Here is a 24,352-nt window from a genome sequence, read left to right as displayed (position 1 = left end):
ATCAAGGGAGCAAAAGATCAGACACTCCCACACACACAATCCCAATGACCACAGTAACTGAAATCACCTGAAGTCAGAATCAAAATTCAAACAATCAAGCAAACTCACACCAAAGTATGCTCACCTGGTGGCCTGTTCAGGGATCAGATCCCTTGCTCTCCCTCTTAAAGTCCCCTGGCTGCAGACCCCTCTCTGCTTCACTGCATCCGTGTTTTGCATCAGCATTATCTCATGATACTAGAAATCCTGGGCTGTGTCTAGACTAGCCAGTTTTTCCGGAAAATCAGCCGCTTTTCCGGAAAAACTTGCCAGCTGTCTACACTGGCCGCTGGAATTTCCACAAAAGCACTGACTTCCTACTGTTTGAAATCAGTGCTTCTTGCGGAAATATTATGCTGCTCTTGTTCAGGCAAAAGTCCTTTTGTGCAAAAGGGCCAGTGTAGACAGCTCAGATTTGTTTTCCGCAAAAAAGCCCCGATCGCGAAAATGGCGATTGGGGCTTTTTTGCAGAAAAGCACGTCTAGATTGGCCACGGACGCTTTTCCGCAAAAAGTGCTTTTGCAGAAAAGCGTCCGTGCCAATCTAGATGCTCTGTTCCGAAAATGCTTTTAACAGAAAACTTTTCCGTTAAAAGCATTTCCGGAAAATCATGCCAGTCTAGACACAGCCCTGGATTTTTTTCTCCTATTTTCCTAGTCTGTTTCCTGTAAGAAACCCAAGAGCCCCCTTTTGTCATGTATTCCATGCCTTTGAGTGGTCTCAAACATCTTTGAGATGAAAGATGATCTGGTGATTAGGGCATTGGTCCAGGATGTAGGTGATCCAAGGAATCTGAGCAAGAGCCTCCTCCTCTGAAGAGGAAGATCTTGTGGAGTAATGAGACCCAGCTCATTCCCTTGGGCTCTATTTTGGGTGGAGTGTACCTTCCTCAGGAAATGTTTTGCATGATGCCTCATTGCTACAAACTTCTGCTCCCAGCCAAGAATGTTGAGAAAAATCTGCGCTTGTGTGATTGCAGGACTGGTACTCCATCCTCTTCAGGGGTGGATCAGTTTATTATCCAACTGACAGCAAGGACTTACAGGTAGAAGTTCCTTGGAGGGTGCTGACATCTCTATACAGGTAGATGGCCTGCCTTCAAATTGGCCGTTATGCCAGGAAGTTATTTTGTGGGAATGGTGAAATCATTGTCAATCTAATAGTCACTCATCAGGTATCTAAAAGAGTATTATGAGGAGGGGAGAGAGAAATTACTCTCCTTTATCTCTGCAGCAAGGGCGGCTTAGGTTGGATTTTAGGAAAAACTTCTGAACAGGGTGGTTAAGCACTGGAATAAATTGCCTAAGGAGGTTGTAGAATCTGTCATTGGAGATTTTTAAGTGCAGGTTAGACAAACATCTGTCAGGGATGATCTATATCAGGGCTGGATCCAGCCTGCAGCCACAGTGGGGAGCCTCAAGTATACTCCCTGCTTGCCTCTGCACCCTGCTCAGAAAAATGGCTGCCGGCCATTTGTGTTTCATATGTGGGGAGGGGAGAGAGGTTTCAAGTACTGCCCCAACCCCAGCATGATCCCATTGGCTGGTTTCTAGCCAATGAGAGCTGCCTGTTTGAAGCATTCCTCCCCTCAGGCTTTACTCACAGGCACACATGGCCCCTGCAGGCTGTGTGAGTGCAGGGCAGGCAGGCAGGCTACCTGAGAAACGTGCTGGGTTGCTGGATTTACTTGGGAGTTACCCAGGTAAGACTCCCAGCCGGACCCTGCCTGTGGCACCCCAGCCTCTCCCTCCCCCGACCCTCTACCCCCTATCCCACATAAGCAAAACCCTTCTGCGCCCCCCCCTCCCGAATCCATACCCCGTCCCAGACCCTGCGTCCCAATCCCTTGCTCCAGATCACAATCCTCACCTGCCAACACCTCTCCCACAATCCTCACCTGCCTTAGGTCACAACCCAAATCCCTGCACCACCTCATGCAGCCCTAGGTCACAGCCCAAATACCCCAGTCCCTTGCCCCAGGTCACACCCAACCTCCCTCCCAGACCCCACATGTCCTCCCGCACCTAACCCCTTCTGCGCCCAACCACCATCTCAGTTCCCGCACCCCCTCCCATTAATATCATGGACCACTTTCCAAAACCTTGGGAGTGGCCCCCCCATCAAACATTGCTCACCCTTGATCTAGATGCTGTTCGGTCATGCCATGAGGGCTGGGGACTGGATTTGATGACCTCTTGCGTATTCTTTCACTTCTGGTATTCAATTATTCAGGTTACTGGATTACTGGAGATTGCTGGAGCAGGGAAGGTCTCCATCTCCTAAGTGAGAAATGAAAAACTATTTTGGGAGACCTTTTCCATAGGCCCATTTATTGCCAGCATAAACAAGAAGTGCCCTGTAGTTTGCTCCTGAGGAGGAGTGAGTTGAAGCTCTTTGACAAATATAATTCTGATTTCAGTGGAAAGAGGAGTTGGTATATGCTTTCCCTCCTATTCTGTTAATTCCCAGATACCTGGATCTTGTGCTCTGGCTGAAGCTACCATTACATTAGGACATCAGTTTTGAGTCTCTGACCTGATGTACCCTTTAATCTACTCACCTTTCCCACTTCCAAGCTTTTTGGACATCACTTGTGAGGGCAAGGGTCTAGTGCTATATCTAGACCTGAAGTCTACATCTGACCGTATAGAGATTAGTGAGCTTAATTCTCTTGATAGAAGTTGTTTGGTGTGTGCTGAAGAGGTTTTGATGCAAAATAGAAAGCCGGAGCGATTTCCAGAAAGGCAGAAGGACATGCCACTAAGAAAATACAGATAACTCTGAATTGGATTCAAACAATAATACTTAACAATTTTGATCATTTCATATGTGGCCTAAAAATGACTGTCCTTGTGAAATAGTGTACAAGAAGAGCTGACACCAAAGCTTGTATCTCACTCCTTCTGCATGCTGAAGTGCTTTCCTTCTCAGGCTCTCAAAGTGGGTTTCAGGCTCTTACAGATTGAACAAATTACCCTTCTAGGGAACACTCTATTTAGGGTGCAGGCACCATCTGTAGTTTGGTGTCAGTGTGTGTGTATCTAGGATTGGAAGGACTATACTTTATAGGACTCTTCTTATGTGCCACTGTAAGAAGTAACTGCTAGTTAATGGTCTACAACAGGGATGGAAAAAGCTTGAAGATGATAGGGTGATATACTTTATAGTAGCTGGAATTCTTTGAAATGGCTGTTTACACAGGTGCTACATTCAGCCTTCTTCCCAATTGATGTTAGGAGGATTAATATGAATTCAGAGAACAAAAAGCTAACAGTATAAAAAGAAAGAAAACACGCCTGCCCCTCTCCCCTCCCCCCAAAAAGTTGTTCTGTTGGATTTCAAAGGGATAAAAAGAGCAATGACGGTTCTGAGACAAAATAATTTCTTGCATTTCTCGCCATCTTCACCACAAAGGAGCGTTATGGAGATACCAATCCTTGTCTTGCTCTTCTGTGGCAATAAAGAGTTTGTCTCCCCTGCTGCTGTAGCATGTCCAGTGATGCACTGTGCTGAGGGTAGAGTGCTCTGCCATTGACATAATTACTCCACTTCACCTCTCCCATTGACATAATGTGGTATAAGCACCGCTTTAAATAAATGTAATTTACGTTGCTTTTGATGTAAGTTGCATCCACTTTAGTAGTGTAAACAAACTCGAAGATTGAGGTGGTAACATAAATTGAAGCACCACAAGATGGGCTAGATCAAATCCACAATGCAAAAAGCAAGGCAGTGCTAGACCTAGACGGAATATGTGTAAGAGTTCTAAAGGAGTTCCCAGGTGAAGTGATTGAGCTGTTGACAAAAACAATCTCTCATTAGAAACAGCTCGTGTTGCAGAGTCACAGAACACTAGAATTGGAAGAGACCTCAAGAGGTCATGGAGTCCAGTCCCCTGCCCTCATGGCAGGACCAAGGACCATCTAGTGTGTGTTCAAGGGGATTGTAGGGTAGCAAAAGTTGCACCTATATTGTAAAAAATGCTGTGGCATTATCTAGTTGACTTGTAAGCCTTACATTTGTACCAGGTGAATTTGTTGAAATGACACTAAAAATAGAATAAAAACAACTGGACAATAAATATGATAGGGCCTAACCACAGTTTCTGCAAAAGATAATATATACCAAATGTATTAAATTCCTTGAACACAGCAAAATACAGACACTCCCTGAATTACAAATATCCAACTTACAAATATCTACACATACAAACAAAAACTGACCACTAGCCTTGGGAACAGGCAAGAGGCACATGTGGTGGCCAGAGGACTCATGAGGAAAGAGGACGGTTGCACAGCCAGCGGCTGGAGAGAAATGATGCATTGAAGGGGAAACAGTCCTTTTTCTCCAGCCACTGGCTGCACAGCTGACGCCTGCTCTTCCAGAGTTCTCTGGCCCCGTGCTCGAACCACTCGCTGCCTCCTGTTGGAAGGGGCTGGGTGCATGCAGCCTGCAGAGGAGTGCATGGAGTGGGGGCTGGAGAATGGTGCTGGGCTGCAGAAGTTGACAACAGAGGCCATGGGGAGGGGGAGGGGAAGGGGAAGGGAGAGGTGGCATCCAGGAGATGCCCATAAGTCCCTTTCAGAATCTCCACATACCTCCTCCTCATCCTCGAATTAAACCTGCCTTTCCTCAAGCACCAGCATTCAAGGTTAAATGAACTATTTCTACTATTTCCCGTTGCAAATATACAGTGTGTCAGCTACAATATGGGTTAAACAGGCTCTTGTAGGCTAGCTTGGGAGCCTAACTACCATTTATTACATTGTTTCTATGGGAAAACGCATTCCGAATTCCAAACAACCGACTGACAAACAGACGTTTGTAACGGAACCCATTGGTAAGCTGGGGACTTTCTGTAAGGTGGATAAGAGAGCCACTTGACCTGGTTTGTGTTTAGGCTTTCAAAAGACTTGTGTTGAGATCCCTAATGAGATTACTGAGGAAACTAAACAGTTGAGAGGCAAAGTATTGTGGTTCCAGAGTTGACTAGAAGACGGACCACAGAAAGGATAAATGATGTGTTTTCTTCATGGCAAAAGGTTAACAGTGCAGGTGCTTCAAGATTCCATTATGCATCCCATGTTAAATATATTAATAACGTGGAAGGGTGGTGCTGAGAAAGGGGTAAAGAATGAGGCAGCGAAACTTGCAAATGATACATTTATTTAGAGGAGTTAAAATCAGAGAGATCTGTGCAGCGTTTCACAGACAGAGCTGGCAAATGAAGTTCAATGCTGACAAATGCAAATGAATGCATATGGAACTATTTGCATGCTTTTGGGAGTTCTAAATTAACTGTGATTGTCCAGGAAAGGAAGCTGAGCATAGCTACAGGTAATTCAATAGACACTTCTGGTCAACGTACAGTGCAGTCAAAAAAGCAAACAAGGTGTTAGAATGCATAGGCAATGGGATGGAGAACAATTTGGAAAATGTCACTATGTACAGGTTGAAACTCTCTTAGCCAGGATGCTCTGGTCCGGCAACATCCATGGTCCAGCACAGATGTTGGAGGTCCAGCAGTAAGGATTCCTATGGGGCTGGCAGGGCAGTGGGCTGACAGCAGGCCCACCCAGCGGGTTTGGGAGCCCTGGAGTGTGGCTGCCCAGGGAGCCCCAGTGCACGATGCACAGGGCTGCTCACAGAGCCCTAGTGTGGTGTGTGTGGCTGCTCAGGAAGCTCTGGCGCGCAGCTGTCCAGAGTCACAGCGCAGTGCATGTGGCTGCCTGGAGCCCCAGTGCCCAGCTGCCTGGTGGAGCCACAGCAGCGATGACTGCCAAGCAGGTCAGCAGGAGTGTGGGGCCAGCAGGAAGTGGGGAGCTGGCTGTGAAGTCAGCAGCCAGGCTGGGAGGCTGGTGGCAGGGGTACAAAAATGACCTCCCCTGATCCAGCAAAATCCCTTATCCAGGACCAGTCAGGTCCCGAGGGTGCCGGACCAGGGAGGTGCAACCTGTCTAATCAATGGTGCAGTCTCAGAAAGAATACTCTGTGTAATATTCATCCCATCTCAAAAAGAATATTGCAAAACTAGTAAAGGTTCAGAGAAGGGTGAAAAAATGATTAGGGATATATAAAACCAAGATTAAAATGATGGGGATTGTTTACCTTGGCGAAGAGATGAACGAGTGTACATGATAAAAATATATGAAATAATGGTACAGAGAAAGTGGATGGGGAGCTTTTGTTCTTCCTGTCTCATAACACAAGGGAATAGTCAATGAAATGGAGAAGTGGCACATTCAACTGGTAAAAGGAAATGTTTTTCTCCCCCCAAAGAATGCAGCATAGTGCTGTGTCCATAATGAGCAGCATATGCTTTGTTCACTGCTACTAGGCAATGAAGTTCCTTGCCTTGCAAATTTTATCTAACATTCACTTATGGTCAGAATTTGAATTCAAATGTAAACTGGAAACTATAGAATAATAGATTTGGAAAATATTCAGCCCTTTCATTTTTAATTGGGGCAGTCTAGCACAATTCCCCCCCCCCCCCCCCCCCCGGGTTATTCTTCAGTACATTCTAAAATGAGTGAGTCCTTAGTAGAATGATTCATAAACATACATTTTTATTTGCTCTAGTTTACATTGCCTTCTAGTTAACACTGCATTAATAACTAACCATACTAAAAATTGGAAAACTATCTATGGACATCTTACCATAAATTACTCGCTCCTGTGATCCTGGTGGAAGTGTGAAATCTTGTTAGATGATCTGAAGATTAAAATATACTAATATTAGTACAGGTCTTACAGTCATCTCAAACAAGTAAATGGCAAAATGATTACATCCCATGTGCATTTTTATGTAGGGACAGGAATACTTCACTGAGAGCACCAGAGCATGGCCTCTCAGTGTACATGCAAATGTTACAAAGGAAATACTGCATCACTGCTGATTGTTCAAAAGAAATCAAGTTAGAGACACACTTGAGTACCTTTTTAAGAAAAGCAAAAAAAATCAATTTAACATTGCTCATACCATGGTAGCATAAAAGGGACCCATTTCACATTAAATTGCTGAAGCCTGTAATAAAATGTACTGGTTAGTTAATGAATTAGGCAGCTGGACAAGGAATTTCACAGTGTAATTTTTTCCCCCCATTTGGCAATGGATATATGTCAGTTCTAGCTTTAGATCAGCCATGCACTTCTGGATGAAGAGAAATGATCACATTTACATATGGGTGATTCAACTCGAGTAGAGAGAAGTGTGAAGTGTGAAGAGAATAACATGGTCAAATTGACGTACTCCCAAAGTGATAAATTTAATACCTGGAAAGATGTTTTCCTTCTGTGCTTGCTTTTAAACTGCAGAAGTTGGTTTTCAGCATGTCAGTCTTTCAGAACAATGTGGAAGACTATCTATTTTTGTCTTTAAGGCAACACAAATATTTTTGACGATGTTCAGAGCAACTAGCCGATATATTGAATTGACTATTGAAGGAAGAGTAAGTGTAACAGGTTAGCAGCACCAGCATCATCTTTTGCCTTCTGTTGGGTTCTGATTACCAGTGAAATATATTTTTCTTTGATAGGTGGTAAAGATTTCTGAAGGGGATGTGTGTGTCTGGTGTGACCAGCAAATTAAATGGAAAGCAGGCAAAAGATCGGTGCTGGATGTGTACTAATCTGAATTATTGAATGTCTGCAATCATACAGCTACAACAAATGGATTTTGGAGCATTCCCAAGCATGACACACTGAACTTGATGTGATGTGAGATGTTTTGTGATGCTTAAATAATAAAAATTAAATAGAACAGAGTTCCAGAAGAATTAGGCTCCTGCTATTTGACCCCCTCGACTGTAGTGCATTCCGGAATGCGGTCCAAGGAATTCCTCATGGCAGGCCACAGTCTACCTCATCTTCAATCTGATGTGCAGCTTCCCGTTCAGCAGGTGATGATCCATCTTGATCTGAGCAGCTTTACACCGACTTGAGAGAGCACTGCACACTGGCTGGCTCTAGGCCTTGTGGGCTGTGCCCTCATACTGTACATAAGGATTATTGCAAATCTGTGACATTTTAAATATATTTACTGCATCCTAATATCTTCTTGCAAGCTGCTAATGTAGCCATTTGGTGGGCAGACTTTAGGTACTTCAACTTTATAGAGCAGCCTCTTTTGAAAAAAAAAAAACCCCTTTATATATTGAGGAACACCATGCCAACTACCACGTGTAATACATTTTGCATCTACAGTGTGTCTTTCACTCTGCATTCTCCAAGGGTTTTACTGATGTGGGAAGCCCCCATTCTGCAGACAGGGAGACAACTGCATGGTGGTTGTGACCTGCACAAGAGTCAGGAGCATCTTGGAAGAGAACCTAGCTATCTTGAATAGTAGTCCCCTGCTGATAGTTACTAGTGTAACCCTTCTGCCAGGTGCTGCTGGCAGCAACAAGGGCCAGGTTCAAGATCTAGAGGTTCCTCTTAGCACTGCAAATAGAATTGGCTTGGGCCTCCCACCCAATGATCTGGGGAAAGCTGAATACCATCTCTCGGTGCATCTAGGAGGTGCCATTTCCCCACTCACAAGCACCGAGTCAGAGGATACCAAATGGGAATATCTATTAAAAGTGACAGCATTAGGCTGGGAAAATACTGCAACAGTGATTCAACTGTAAGTAAACACCTGCTCCACAGTACCTGGGGGAGTAGTTCTTTGCTTCTGTTTCCCACCTTGCTGTGTGAAGGCCCAATGGACAAATGCCTCTTTAACACACCATTCCTCTTCCCCTCTGCTGCAAACCACTCACCAAGTCAGTCAAGTCCCAGAATGCACATAAGGTTGCCAGGTGTCCGGTGGTCTACTGGACAGTACGGTATTTGCGCTTTTTGTCCAGTAAAAAAAATCAGAAAATACCGGAAAAGTGCAATGTCCAGCATTTTCCGATTTTTCCATCTGTGTGCTGGACGGAAGCCTGGCGTGGGCGGGGGGAGTGGCTTGGAGGTGGAGCCACGATTGGTGCTAGGAGCCTGTGATTGCACAGAAGCCTGGCAGGGATGGGGGCAGTGGCTGGGACTCCCAGCCACTGTCCCCGCCCCCGTGAGGCTTCTGTGCAATCACAGGCTCCTAGCTTCGATTGTGGCCTCGCCTCCCAGCCTGGGAGTTCCAGCTGGGAGGCAGAGCCACGATCGCTGCTCTGGGCACATCAGAAGCCCAGAAGCCTAGTGGGGGCGGAGGGAGTGGCTAGGAGGCGGGGCGTGATCGTCGCTGGGAGTTCTCTACAATCATTTCAGCTGCAGGATAAAAAGGAGTTCTTCTAAATTCTTCTATAGCCTTAGCTTTAGAGGACTAGAAAACAATGAAAATAGCATGCACATTTGCACAATTATTTTAAGCCTCTTTACATAGAGATGATGTAGGATGAAGACTGTTTATAATATAGGTAAGTATTAAACATATCGGCTACGTCTAGACTGGCATGATTTTCCGCAAATGCTTTTAATGGAAAAGTTTTCCGTTAAAAGCATTTTCGGAACAGAGCATCTAGATTGGCACGGACGCTTTTCTGCAAAAGCACTTTTTGCGGAAAAGCGTCCGTGCCAATCTAGACGCGCTTTTCTGCAAAAAAGCCCCGATCGCCATTTTCGCAATCGGGGCTTTTTTGCAGAAAACAAATCTGAGCTGTCTACACTGACCCTTTTGTGCAAAAGTTTTGTATTGTTCAACTGCCAGATGCTCAATAAAGGTGGTGAATTTGGCCTAAATAGAGCTGTTAAACTTTGCAATGGAAACTGGATACGTCACAATCCTGAGCTGACAATCTGGGAAGGAGTAAGCCTTTCTGCTGAAATAGCTCTAGATGTTTTTGTTCCCTCTCATGCAATGTGGCTTTAGCATGGCGTTGTCAGCCAGGACTGTTTATTGGCTCCACAAGCAGGGAGTTTGGTTCTGGGTGGGTGAACAAAAATTCAGAATCCTTAGCTGGGATGCAATATTTTCTTGTGGCTCGATTATACACTGCTGGTATCATCACAGGGACTCTGCCAGAAAGATTTGGCAGCATCCACCAGAGCCTCATTGAAAAGCAGAACAATCGCCATGAAGTGGGTCTGCTGAGGGATATCCGGCTGCTTATGCTGCAGCTCTCTGACCTTCTTCATGGAATTCTGTAAAGAAACCATGATCATTTCATTAGCTCCTGGAAGTGTTAGAGGGACTCTAATGTTATAATGTTGATCTGTTCATAATGTTGTTTTGGGCGATTGTTGTGTACAGAATTTGGGTAAGGTGCACACTGAAAATGGTGATGGTCATCACTGACTGGAAAACAAAATGGAGATTACCATCAGAACTCTGTGGAAACATCTGGACTTGTTTCCCACCAGAAGTCTTTGTGCTCATTACCAACTTATGCACATGGCATGCAAAAGCTGTGCACAAGACACGGAGAGGCTTGCACCAGGAATGTAGATCTTTTGCACCCAGCCCAAAATTGTGCACACTACCCTACACAAGTTTTCCTGCCAAAGGTTCTACAAAGCACTGCACCCCAAGGGAGGGTGCGGTCAGTGTTCCATCTGTGAGGACACCGTGTGTCAGAGAGGGAGTGTCTACGCCACTGAAGGCCCACTTCCCTGTATCGAAGGATCAGGATCCAATGACAGTTACCCTTCAAGAGTAATGTCCCAGACTGACAGCGTCTCAGAAGGAAAAGGCATAAAGATCATTCACAGCTGCGATGGGTTCCCACACCACGCTATGGCGAAGGCTCAGCACTGGTGATCTGGGATACACCAAGCAGAAGTGTTTGATCTTTACCGGCCTCGGACCATAACATTGTCATCATCCCTGAAACACTCCATTGTGGTGAAGGCCCAACGGGAATCATACCAGAACTGCACCACCATTCATCATCAGCCTAGGCTCCTGTGGCAACAGGCTAGGATTCCACCAAGGGCAACTGATCCATCTGTGAGGGATCACTTGCAGTTTCTCCCTGAGGGCTAGTCTGAGCCAAAGGTAGAAGGTCACAAGCACCAGTACCGCCATCGGCGACAAAGAGACTTTTGTAACATATAAATATCTTATCTGTATTGGGGATCTTTCTGTCTTTCTTCTCTTCTGTTTTGGGGTGGGGGTTGGATTTGTTGGTTGTTGTTCTTGTTTTTGTTCATGCACTTGTCAATTTAAATTCTTACAATATATTAGTGAACTTTAATCTGGACTCCAAGTGTGTTTTTTGGGGGGGAGAGAAATCACCGGTGATCAGATACAGTGTCAGGGGCCTCCCTTCTGGTAACCAGATCATTTAACTTCATCAATCAGATCCCTTATCCTAAATTCTAAATTAATTCAAAAGATTCTGCTTGTTACTGAGACTCTGGGGTAACAGAAGTGCTTGGAATCATCAACTGAGGGAGGTCAGATGAACTGTTCGTTTGTAGAGTAGCCTCTTTATCTACCCTGGCTTCCTAGGTGGAAAGATCAAATGATGTCTGCATGGGGATTTCATTTGTTCAACTTCCTCTTTCCCTCACCATCACAACAGATGCAACCCTGATGAACTGGGAGGCAGGGGCCACAGGTAGGGATTTTGACTACTGCAAGCAAATGGTCTGGCCAAGAGGCATCAGCCTCCTCACGCTGAGGGCAGACAGGGATGACTGTATCCACTGCCTGCCTTTAATCTGTGACAGGACCATAAAGATCTTGACAAACAAGGTAGCTTTGCTTGTGTTGTATCAATCGACAAGAAGGGGTCCGATCTCCCTCCCTTTCTACTGAAGTGATAAAGCTCTGGAATGGGTGCATAGCCAAGTGCATCTTAATCCCAACAGTTCACTTTCCAGGGGGGGGACAAAAACAGGATAGCGAATGACCTCCGACAACTGTGCTTGGATTCTTGGAGTCTCAATCGGATCTTTACGGCTTAGGGATTTCCAGAAAGAGAGCTCTTTGCTATGGTTAACAACAGGAAATGTAACTAACCCCTTTTGCTTCAGATGGGGCAAGGGTGGCCCTTTCTCATTGGGGGATGCCTCCCTTGTTCAGTTGAAAGGTGATCCGCAGCCAACAGGATCTGTAATCGCCAGTACCTGAGGCAGTGCAGGTAGATATATCTATGGGGGCCTGCCAGGAGCTAACCTTGGTGGACCGGATCTGGCCTGTGGGCTGGTATTTGCCTGCTCATGATCTACAGCAGCAGTTCTCAAACTTCATTGCACCATGATGCCTTCTGACAACAAAAATTACTACACAACCCCAGGAAAGGGGACTGAAGTTTGAGCCTGTCTGACCCCACCACACCAGAAAGGGAGGGGCAGAGGGAGGAGGGACAAAATTGAAGCCCAGGGGTTTCAGACCCTGGCAGGGAGCCTTTATCTGATCTTGCCTCTCACAGCAGAAGCCAAAGGCTGGCCTCACTTTGGCTCCAACCCCAGGTGATGGGGCTCTGTCTTTGGCTTGGCCAAGAGTGACCCACTTTGGGGTCCTGACCTACAGTTTGAGAACCCCTTCTCTACAGGCTTCACTGCATTCTTGAAACTGTCTGTGTCTGGCAGTACTTTGTGAAAAAGCCTTTGAGAAGTCAGGAGAACCCTTAATAGGTGATTGTATTTCTCTTTTTTTTTTCCCACCACAAATCTTTCCAAGGAACATGTAGCTGTTGAAATCAGTTACATGGGGATCATCAGCATCTAGTCAGAGCGCTACCAGCCTTTACAATAGTACTTTTAATACAGCTTTCAGTCTTTATTTATAGCTCTTACACATTTCTCACCTGCCCCAGCCTTCACTTCTGCTGTGGTGGTGGCTTTTGTTTCCTTGAGAGTGGAGGCATTTATCTTTTCTGGAGTGTAGATTAAAAGGAAATGATGAGACATTATGAGAGAGATAGCAAAAATAAAGAATTTTAAATCAAAATCTTAAACCCACAAATCTTAGATACATTTTTAAAAATGCATTTAAAAGAACTACTTGCTGAACATGGTGGCCTTCATTTTACATGAATTCCAGAACCCCTCTAGTTTGATGACTGACTTTTTCCATCTGTGCTGCTGTAACAGCATCTTGTGGATAATTATTTATGAACATTACTCCTGTTACAAATTGTGAAGTACAATTTAAAGCAGCAATAAAAGCTGCAAAAATCATTAAACAATTAACCAGCTTGCTAGAATATTCACTACTGTGGATCTTGCTTTAGGAAGTTAACTAACAAACCTGTTATTAACCATTGATGAGGAGCCGTTTTGAAGAGATTATAGCTTAATTAATCTTTGTATTTAGCTAATAAGAATGTTAAATGAGTTCCTCGTTGGATCGGATTGTTAGTATAGAATGCTGGTCCCCTGAGTCAAAAATCTTAAATCAACATGGTATTAAAGTTAGCCATCCAACTAAGAGGCTATTTTAGTAATTTAAAATTAAAAAGGCTAATAATTTCATTAATAACTTGATAAGATTCAGTGGCTCTTTATGTTCAATAAAGAAGGTCTTTTGCAATCTCCTTCAGAAAGAAAGCTATATTCAAATCCTTATTTAGATTGACTATTTTTTTCATCAGTCCCTTCTGTTGCAGCATAAATTAAATTGTCACACTTATCTGTAGCAAACAGGCTACAATGGGGAGGAAAGTAGCAACCGAAGCCAGTGCTAATGTCATTCATTTAGCCTAAAAAAAAATTAGTTAATATTAGTAAATGGAATGAACATCATACTGACACATTTTGATGCTTGGAGTGACCGGGCTGTTCTGTTTTTTTCTTTTTTAATGGGAAGGTATCAGGACTTAGCAGGATGTTGGTATTTGCATTATAAACCCTTACTTTCAAAGGTTTAAGATGCAGTGTGTGGTGAAACTTATCTAATGCTTTGTCTTTAACTCCTATTTACATACGTTATACATCTTGGGGAAGAGGTGGAGCAGAATCCATAAAATGAAAGACTGGAAGGAAATAATTTGCTGTTCTTGAATAGTGTGTGTTCATAATTCAAAGCTGGCATGATTTAGTACTATTACACACTGCTAATCCACAATACTGAGTTAGGTCTTTTCAAATCTCTATTTTAGTAACATTTAAAATATCAAATCAGTGTATGAATGGTTTTCATTATCTTTAGTATATATGTTCCTCATCTATGTAAATAATTTATATAATGTAAAATCAGCTCAATTATGGATTTGCAAACTACAACTAGAGTTGAAACAGTTTTTTTCAGTTAAAAATACAGACTAACACGTCTGTAAATCTGTGTTCCCTGAGGCAGGTTTCTATATTCTTTAAAGTCTTGCCAGGCTGAGGTTTAAAGTTATTCTACAAAAGCATGAACCGTTTATAGAAAAGGCTGAAATCTTGTTGTTTAGTTGACTCCATTGTAACTAGACTTCGCCACTCAAACTGCTTTATATTCTTTCCTTGATACACACATAACTCTGAACAGCATCGATAAGAGTGATGTCCTCATCAAAGTAGGACTCCATCACATTAAGGACCACACACTCTTCAGTAGCTTTTTGCCCATATTATCTATGTGGAAAAAATTAAAAAATGTTCTAGCCTTAGCTATTTTCTTTGCATAGGCTGGAGGTGGCTCCTACACCTGGTATTTATTCATTAAACAGAAGTTTAATAGTAACTAATGTATCACATTGGAATAGCATAACAATACCTTCTCAATTAGCCCGTTCCTTGGAGACTTCTAAATATTGCCTCAATTCATTACTGACATCAAATGATCAATATACCTAACCAAAGTTAACCATACCTTGGACATCTCCCTTGAATTATTAAGGCACTTTGTTAGTCCTAAGGGACAACTGCATAGTTCTGAATAGATTCTTGTCCGCCCTGAATTTTATCATTTAGTAATATCAGTAATGCTTGCAGAGTTCCAGAACACTTCTTGTCCTTTTAAGGAGCAGTACTTAGATGGCCCCCAGAAATAATATCTCTGTGGATAAATGTTTTGTATTCTGTCGGCAGGAGAATTGGAATTAATTGGAAAGTCATTGGCTAACATAACATATTCCTGTGCCTTTATACTGACAGTCTCATGATTAATAGTAACTGTATGGAAGGAACGTACAGCTAATTTAGGGAAAGAAACTGGAATTCTCCGGAGACAATCCCTCATGAGTATCCACAGTTCAGCAATGTTATTTTTCACATCTCTCTTCTTCCTATTGACCTTTTAATGTACTAACTGAAGCTAATCTTATGTGTACAAGCAGCACATCGACTTGCCATGTTTGTTACAACTAATTAATACTGAACCAGATGGACATATTCTGACCTATGACTTCTTCTGGCTTTGTAGATCTCAAACTGGCAAGCTTCCACCATAGAGAAGAGTCTAAGAAACTATACATAGAGATAGTAAATAGAAAAAGCTGGTAATACCAATTTATATAAAAGTTCCCGAAAAGGAAGTAGGATCACACTATCTTCAAATATATATTTGACTCATAAGGTATATGCACAGTTAAAGGAGTAAGTAAATAGGCTTGTTATCTTCATTTATTAAGTGAAGCTCTTGATATTAACAGAACATGGAAGGAGATTCTACTCATCTGTCAACTTACAGAAATAATTGTTTACAGTGGAAGTGCTTGCCTTACCTTATTTTCATTTCCACTAGTCTGTACTGCTTACTGACTGAGACCTTATTTAATTAAAATATGACCATACAGAGCATTGTTGCAATCACTGTTACCTACTTATATCAAAACTTGTACAAAATGTGTCAGGAGAGGTATCTACAGAAAGGATATGACTTGCTGGTTCTGAGTATTGTATTTGCATGCGTGTATCATTTTTATATTTGAAGTTATGAGCATTATCTCTAGACCTGTATTTCAAATATTTGCTCCTCAGGTAACGCTCACAGATAGTCAGCACATCTTGAAGGCTACTAGTCAAATTAAATTACTCATGAAGGGACACTTAATTGACAATGGCCCATGGAAGATGCCTACCTACACTGAATGGACTTTCTTGTAGACATTCCAGCTGATGAATAGGTAGCAGCCATTGCTATGACTAAGCAAAATTAAACATGGAGATGTGACTTGCCCATGGTGATTGTTCTTTCTTTTTTTCTTTCTTTCTTAAAAAAGAAAGAATTGGTCACAGCATGATTTTTAGTTAAGATCTGAGTTATATACTGACCTAGTGTGTGGCTGGGCTTTTGGGATCAGAAGAACTTTTTACCTGATGACTATGCTTTAAAAAACAGAATTCTATAAATCCAGTGGCTTTGGAGGTGATACAATGACTGAAATACCTCAGGAAATTGGTTTGATGGCTTCTTGTTTGGTGAAACACTTTTACTTTTGTTGTCTCCCAGATTCTTCAGAAATTTCCTGAATTTGGTATTCTCGGTTGTGACCCCCAAAGGCACTGTTACACTGACCACATGTAGATGGACATCCGTTTGCTTACAAATATGATTCACAACTTAAATCTTTGCATGGTAAATACAGCTATAATATCCTCAGAAGAGAAGCTGATGGTATATATTGCATAGTCGGCCACTTCCTATGACATCCTCTCTGCCATAGAGTTGGGGAACCATTGCATTTACTGGGTGTGTCTAGACTACAGGGTTTTGTCAAAAAAAGTGGACTTTTGTCGACAAAACTAAACCTGCGTCTACACTACTGCTGAGTTCTGTCAACATAACGTCGACAGAACTCAGCAGTTTTGTCAACGCTGGTAAACCTCATTTTACGAGGAATAACGCTTTCTGTCGACAGAGTTCTGTCGACAGAAGGCATTATTGCATCTAAACTGTCCTTTGCATCTACACTGCCATGTCGACAAAGCAGCTTGCTTTGTCGACAGAACTGTATGTAGTCTAGATGCTCTTTGTCAACAGAAGCTTTGTCGACAGTATCTGTCGACAAAACTTCTGTCGACAAAAGCCTGTAGTCTAGACGGACCCACTGTGTCTTATGAACTCTTTTTTGCTGCTGCTTCTGGCTTTCTGAAATAGTCATTGGCCAGGTGAACTGGTGAAAGTGGGAGCAGAAGGATGCTCTTGTGTGTGTGTGTCTCCAAGACCCACTATCCACTAGGCTGGTCATATTGATTCTCCCCTCAGTGAGAACGCCTAATGAATCTCCTAGAGGCAGCCTTCCTCTACATTTAGAGTTAGATCCATAGGGAGTCAGGGACTATGTAATGGTTAAGTGGCAAGTCCATAAACAACTCAGCCACCTCATTTCCCAGATATAGTCACTGAGGCAGACATCTGTGGTTTTGCTTACCTTCCCTGTAGGAGAGGGGGGAGTGCTTGAATGATGGAAGGTAGAGGAGACAGGATTGGAAGACAACAGATAGAAGGGAAGATGCTCATTTTTGTTGCTCTTCTCTGGACCTTCTCCATTTTCTCCACATCTTTCTGGAAATGTGTAACCCAGAACTCAACACAATGCCTCAACTGAGGACTAAACAGTGCAAAGTAGAGCAGAAGAATGACTTCTCATGTCTTGCTCACAGCACTCCTGTTCATGCAGCCCAGAATCATGGTTTTTTTGCAACAGTGTCACAATGTTGATTCAGATTTAGCTTGTGGTCCACTATGACCCCTTGATCCCTTTCTTCAATACTCCTTCTAGACAGTCACTTCCCATTCTGTATGTGTGAAATGGATTGTTCCTTCCTAAGAGGAGTACTTTTCATTTGTCCTTATTACATTTCATCCTATTTACCTCAGACCATTTCTCCAGTTTGTGCAGATCAGTTTGAATTATGACCCTATCCTCCAAAGCAACTGCAACGCCTCCCAGCTTGGTATCATCTGCAAACTTAATAAGCATACTCTCTATGCCATCATCTAAATTGTTGATGAAGATATTGAACAGAACTGGTCCCAGAATAAATTACTGCAGAAACCCACTAGTTATGCCCTTTCAGCATGACTGTGAACCATTAACTATTCTCAGAGAGTAGTTATTATCCAGTCAATTATGCACCCACCTTATAGTAGCCCCATCTAAGTTGTATTTGCCTAGTTTATTGATAAGAACATCATGCCTTACTAAAGTCTAGGTATACCACACTTCTCCCTTAGCCACAAGACTTGTTATCCTATCAAAGAAAGCTATCAGATTGGTTTGACATGATTTCTTCTTTACAAATCCATGCTGGCTGTTTCCTATCAGCTTATTTTCTTGGATGTGAATGGGATAAGTAGACTGAAGGAGGAGAAAGAGAGAAAGAATTAGAAGAGGAGAAACCATGGCAGAATGGATACTCTTTAATCTCTTTCCTAGATACGAAAACACTCCCATCTGCCCCTTCTTGTTAACCAGTTTCCAGTGGTTATTTGCCTAGGAGTTAGGTAACTTCCAGAGTTAAATCACTTTGTGTGTATTGCCTTTTTCCACCTCATTTTCTTTACAGATCCTGGTGTGAAGTCATCATTGCAAACCGCGCCCTCCCCCCCCCACCTCATATCTACCTATTTCCGATTTCAGCAGCTGTTCGACATAACGCAACTCTATAAGTTCTTGGACTGCATCTGCATTGGAGACAACTTTTTATTTCAGAAGGTTGAAAAAGCTACCGGGGGAAGCTGTTCTAGATTTGATCCTAACAAACAGGGAGGAACTGGTTGAGAATTTGAAAGTGGAAGGCAGCTTGGGTGAAAGTGATCATGAAATCATAGAGTTCACAATTCTAAGGAAGGGTAGAAGGGAGAACAGAAAAATAGAGAATGGATTTCAGGAAGGTGGATTTTGGTAAGCTCAGAGAGCTGATAGGTAAGATCCCATGGGAATTGAGACTGAGGAGAAAAACAACTGAGGAGAGTTGGCAGTTTTTCAAAGGGACATTGTTAAGGGCCCAAAAGCAAGCTATTCCGATATATGGAATATGGCAAAAGACCACCTTGGCTTAACCACGAGATCTTGCATGATCTAAAAATAAAAAAGAAGTCATATAAAAAATGGAAAGTAGGACAAATTACAAAGGATAAATATAGTCAAACAGCACAGGAATGCAGGGGCAAGATTAGAAAGGCAAAGGCACAGAATGAGCTCAAACTAGCTACAGGAATAAAGAGAAACAAGAAGACTTTTTATAAATACTTTAGAAGCAAGAGGAAGACCAAGGAGAGGGTAGGCCCACTGGTCAGTGAGGAGGGAGAAACAGTAACAGGAAACTTGGAAATGGCAGAGATGCTCAATGACTTCTTTCTTTCAGTCTTCACTGAGAAGTCTGTAGGAATGCCTAACATAGTGAATGCTAGTGGGAAGGGGGTAGTTTTAGAAGGTAAAATAAAAAAAGAACAAGTTAAAAATCACCTAGAAAAGTTAGATGCCTGCAAGTCACCAGGGCCTGAAGAAATGTATCCTAGAATACTCACGGAGCTGATAGAGGAGGTATCTGAGCCTCTAGCTATCATCTTTGAAAAATCATGGGAGACAGGAGAGATTTCAGAGGACTGGAAAAGGGAAAATATAGTGCCCATCTATAAAAAGGGAAATAAGAACAACCCAGGAAACTATAGACCAGTTAGTTTAACTTCTGTGCCAGGGAAGATAATGGAGCAAGTAATTAAGGAAATCATCTGTAAACACTTGGAAGGTGGCAAGGTGATAGGGAACAGCCAGCATGGATTTCTAAAGAACAAATGTCAAACCAATGTGATAGCTTTCTTTAATAGGAGAACGAGTCTTACGGATAAGGGAGAAGCGGTGGATGTGGTATACCTAGACTTTAGTAAGGCATTTGATACGGTCTCGCATGATATTCTTATCAATAAACTAGGTAAATACAACTTAGATGGGGCTACTATAAGATGGGTGCATAACTGGCTGGATAACCATACTCAGAGAGTAGTTATTAATGATTCACAATCCTTCTGGAAAGGCATAACAAGTGGGGTTCCGCAGGGGTCTGTTTTGGGACCAGCTCTGTTCAATATCTTCATCAACGATTTAGATATTGGTATAGAAAGTACGCTTATTAAGTTTGCAGATGATACCAAGCTGGGAGGGGTTGCGACTAATCTGAAGGATAGGATCATAATTCAAAATGACCTGGACAAAAATTGGAGACATGGTCCAAGGTAAATAGGATGAAGTTTAATAAAGACAAATGCAAAGTGCTCCCTTAGGAAGGAACAATTAGTTTCATATATACAGAATGGGAAGCGACAGTCTGGGAAGGAGTACGGCGGAAAGGCATCTAGGGGTTATAGTGGATCATAAGTTGAATATGAGTCAGCAGTGTGATGCTGTTGCCGAGAAAGCAAACATGATTCTGGGATGCATTAACAGGTGTGTTGTGAGCAAGACACGAGAAGTCATTCTTCCGCTCTACTCTGCACTAGTTAGGCCTCAATTGGAGTATTGTGTTCAGTTCTGGGCACCATATTTCAAGAAAGATGTGGAGAAATTGGAGAGGGTCCAGAGAAGAGCAACGAGAATGATTAAAGGTCTAGAGAACATGACCTATAAGGGAAGGCTGAAGGAAATGGGTTTGTTTAGTTTAGAAAAGAGAAGACTGAGGGGAGACACGATAGCAGTTTTCAGATATCTAAAAGGGTGTCATAAGGAGGAAGGAGAAAACTTGTTCATCTTGGCCTCTGGGGATAGAACAAGAAGCAATGGGCTTCAACTGCAGCAAGGGAGGTTTAGGTTGGACATTAGGAAAAAGTTCCTAACTGTCAGGGAAGTCAAACACTGGAATAAATTGCACAGGGAGGTTGTGGAATCTCCATCTGTGGAGATATTTAAGAGTAGGTTAGATAAATGTCTATCAGGGATGGTCTAGACAGTACTTGGTCCTGCCATGAGGGAAGGAGACTGGACTCGATGACCTCTCGAGGTCCCTTCCAGTCCTAGTATTCTATGATTCTATGATTGATAATTGAAACTTGCTGCTTAAAGCACCACTCTTCTACTCCCCTGTTGTTTTGTAAGTTCCCACATTTTTCAGTGACCTTCGGATTTGATCTGTTGGGTGTCCCTGAAGGATCGTTTTCTCTGACATTGAACATGCTGCGGTGAGGAGCGGTGCAATAAAAAGAGGAATTAAGACTCATTTACATTCTGAAATTAATGGAGAGAGGTCTGAGTCTTCTGAACATCTGTTTCCAACATTTTCAAGGGGGCCTTCAATTTGTGCTTCGTTTTTAATCATGGGGTCATTATCTTTACGTGTGACTTAGCAGCAGCCTGGGTCTTGGAGCAGAAGCTAGATTATGACAAAGCAGCCTAAATCAGCTCACATTTATTTGGTGGGGGGAAGGAGGGGAAGGCAATAGCAGCAGCAGCACCATTTGACAAATTATTTAAACATTTTTGGACCTAGGAGTCTACATACCTAAGCAGACTCCATCAGTCCATTGGGTGAAATGCTTCATCAGAGGGTAGTGTTTTTCTGCAGTGCATAGGGCAAGTGGTGCAGGCCTCAGGCCTCCAGAGCTCTGACAACAAATTCTGAGGCACATAAAAGAAAAGTGTTCTAAACAAAAGTCATGTTTTCTCTTTCTTTTTCAGTCCCATCTGTGAATGCCATGCATGTGCTCATTAAGTGGAGAAGCCCAGAAACTACCCACGGCTCTGAGAATGAGTCCAAGAAATCAGGGGGCAAAGGAACAGAAGAAGCCATCCCTCAACAAAAGCAGTAGGGAAGGGGAAGGCTATGAAAGAACAGGAATAACTAGTGACAGGGAACAAGAACACACAAAGGCATGGGAAAGCAGGACAGACTGTTGAAACCAGGAACCAGAAGGGGACACTGAGCACAGAAACCCACACAAAGTCCGGTACTTCACAAAGGAATCTAGGGACTATGGAGACTTTGCCCAAAGCATACTAGGGGTCATAGTGGACCATAAGTTGAATACGAGTCAACAGTGTGATGCTGCTGCAAAAAAAGCAAATATGATTCTAGGTTGTATCAACAGGTGTGTTGTAAGCAAAACTCGTGAAGTCACTCTGCACTAGTTAGGCCTCAGCTGGAGTACTGTGTCCAGTTCTGGGCGCCACATTTCAAGAAAGATGTGGAGAAATTGGAAAGGGTACAGAGAAGAGCGACAAGAATGATTAAAGGTCTAGAGAACCTGACCTATGAAGCCAGGGTTCATGAACTGGGCTTGTTTAGTTTGGAAAAAAGAAGATTAAGGGGGGACATGATAGCGGTTTTCAAATATCTAAAAGGGTATCACAGGGAGGAAGGAGAAAATTTGTTCCTCTTGGTTTCTGAGGACAGGACAAGGAGTAATGGGCTTAAAGTGCAGCAGGGGAGGTTTAGATTGGACATTAGGAAAAAATTCCTAACTGTCAGGGTGGTCAAATATTGGAATAAATTGCCGAGGGAGGTAGTGGAATCTCCCTCTCTGGAGATATTTAAGAACAGGTTAGATAGACATCTGTCAGGGATGGTGTAGACGGAGCTTGGTCCTGCCTTGAGGGCGGGGGGCTGGACTCGATGACCTCTCGAGGTCCCTTCCAGTCCTATGATTCTATGATACAAGAGTGGAAGGAAATAAGTCTCAATCAAATGGCCCCACTTGAGTTTGTTGAGTTTCTTCCTTCTGGATTGGCAGATGGCCACGTTGGCCAGTGAAAGGAGGAAGATCAACTGTCCTGGAGACTGAAGTCCTCAATCCACAGGATAGGAGAGCAAGAGCAGAGGCCTGGCAGGGTCTACAAACTGTCCTCCAGAGGCACCTCAATCCTGTAGTGAAGGAACAACATCTGAGTCCCAGTTCCTCTGTGTCTCAGCTCAGACTGCCAAGAAGTGCTAAACTGTGGTTGTTTCCCTGTCTGCTGGGAGACGAGATGGTATGTTTTCTAGTACCCACGCTATCTTTATGAACTCAACCTTCCTCTCCAGTATAACATTCCCAAGGTAATGCTTTGCTTGACAGTCTGTGGCTCAGGCCCTCTATGACTTTTCACTGTTATCCCTGAGTTTCTTTTCTCTAGTAACCTCATGCTGCCCAGCTTGTACAGAGATTTATTCAATGAGCACATCACACACCACCCACCTATGCACCCACATGCAAACAGCCCACAATATATCACAGGGTGTTTCTAAATCCTAGAATCCACAATAGCACTGACAAAATTCCAAACTTAAAGAGAACTTGCAAAGAGACGGTAATAAGTGGAAATGGGCTTGTTTCCTTGCTATTGTTCTGTTGCGGCTTGTAAAGAAAGTCTGGTTTTAAAAAATTAAACAACTATTTCCTGGCTGCTGTTTACATTCGGACTGCAGGTCCAGGCTTAGCTCATAAACTGGTGACATCATAAGACCCAAGAGACAGAAAGTTGAGCAATGTGGCAGGATGGAATGTTTTGTTAAACTATCTAAAATGTGTATAATTTATTTTTACTTTAAAACTGGTTTTGCTAATGTAACACTGACAGACAGAACCAAACCTGGAGCCTCTGGAGCTTAGTGCATGAGCTTCTACAGTTTAAGCTAAAGGACAGCTGGATTTGAGCTAAGGCCAGAAAGTAAGCTAAGTTTGTCTCTTTGTAAGTGGTCTAAGTGCCACTGCATGGGACAGTGAACCATACCCACTAGGTATGTGGGTTACACTAACACTTACTCAACTTCAGTGATTGACCACTGCTTTGAATGCAGAGAACTTTTGTTATGTTTTGGACACCTTCAAAACTCCCTTTAGGAAACAAACCCTGACATCACCCAAATGTCTCCCAGAAAAACTAGAGAACAACAGATTTACTGCTCCTAAATATGAGTCAACAGTGTGGCACTTGCAAAAAAAGCGAACATGATTCTGGCATGCATTAACAGGAGTGCGGTGAGCAAGACACAAAAAGTCATTCTTCTGCTCTATCTTAATTGGAGTATTGTGTCCGGTTCTGGGCACCTCATTTCAAGAAAGATGTGGAGAAATTGGAGAGGGTCCAGAGAAAAGCAACAAAAATTATTAAAGGTCTAGAAAACATGACCCATGAGAGAAAGACTGAAAGAATAGGGTTTGTTCAGCTTGGAAAAGAGAAGATTGAGAGGGGAAATGATAGAAGTTTTCAAGTACCTAAAAGGGTGTTACAAGGAGGAGGGAGAAAAATTGTTCTCCTTGACCTCTGATGATGCAGATAGCTGCAGCGGCACAGGAGCCAAGCAAACAGAGCTGTAAACAGGGGAGTTTGAGTGGGAGTTTGTAAAGGGACTTTGGATTGTGGGACTTGTTTGGAGTTTGTTTTTGCTGTGGAGGGGGTGTTTTGGTTTGTTTTTGTGTTCACCGGACTAATAGGATTGTGGTGAGAAAGTAGATAAAACATAGAGGCATTAGTGGCCATGGCCCAAGTAGTAGAGAACACAAGGAGGATGATTGGATGTGGTAGCTGCGGTATGTACATGATTCTGG

The 24,352-nt window shown here is 42.9% G+C and overlaps 2 long non-coding RNA genes across 3 annotated transcripts in view; both read right to left on the bottom strand.

Annotated features, from left to right (window-relative positions):
• The window catches only part of LOC142826491 (uncharacterized), a 39,864-nt gene extending 30,335 nt beyond the window's left edge, over window positions 1-9,529 (bottom strand). For both annotated transcript variants that reach the window (XR_012900658.1, XR_012900660.1), the window contains exons 1-2: window positions 6,700-9,529; window positions 2,175-2,318 (exon numbers count right to left, since the gene is read on the bottom strand). This is a non-coding gene — a long non-coding RNA (uncharacterized LOC142826491). The remainder of the gene's footprint in view (window positions 1-2,174; window positions 2,319-6,699) is intronic.
• A 149-nt stretch (window positions 9,530-9,678) lies between these two features.
• LOC142826492 (uncharacterized) overlaps window positions 9,679-24,352 on the bottom strand; it is a 98,899-nt gene continuing 84,225 nt past the window's right edge. Inside the window, exons 3-4 of the long non-coding RNA XR_012900661.1 lie at window positions 12,771-12,839; window positions 9,679-10,158 (exon numbers count right to left, since the gene is read on the bottom strand). This is a non-coding gene — a long non-coding RNA (uncharacterized LOC142826492). The remainder of the gene's footprint in view (window positions 10,159-12,770; window positions 12,840-24,352) is intronic.

The sequence above is a fragment of the Pelodiscus sinensis genome, chromosome 1 (genome assembly GCF_049634645.1).
Source record: "Pelodiscus sinensis isolate JC-2024 chromosome 1, ASM4963464v1, whole genome shotgun sequence".
Classification (NCBI taxonomy): Eukaryota; Metazoa; Chordata; order Testudines; family Trionychidae; genus Pelodiscus; species Pelodiscus sinensis.
The sequence above is the reverse complement of the archived record's forward strand: the minus strand, read 5'-3'. Positions and strand labels throughout refer to the sequence as shown.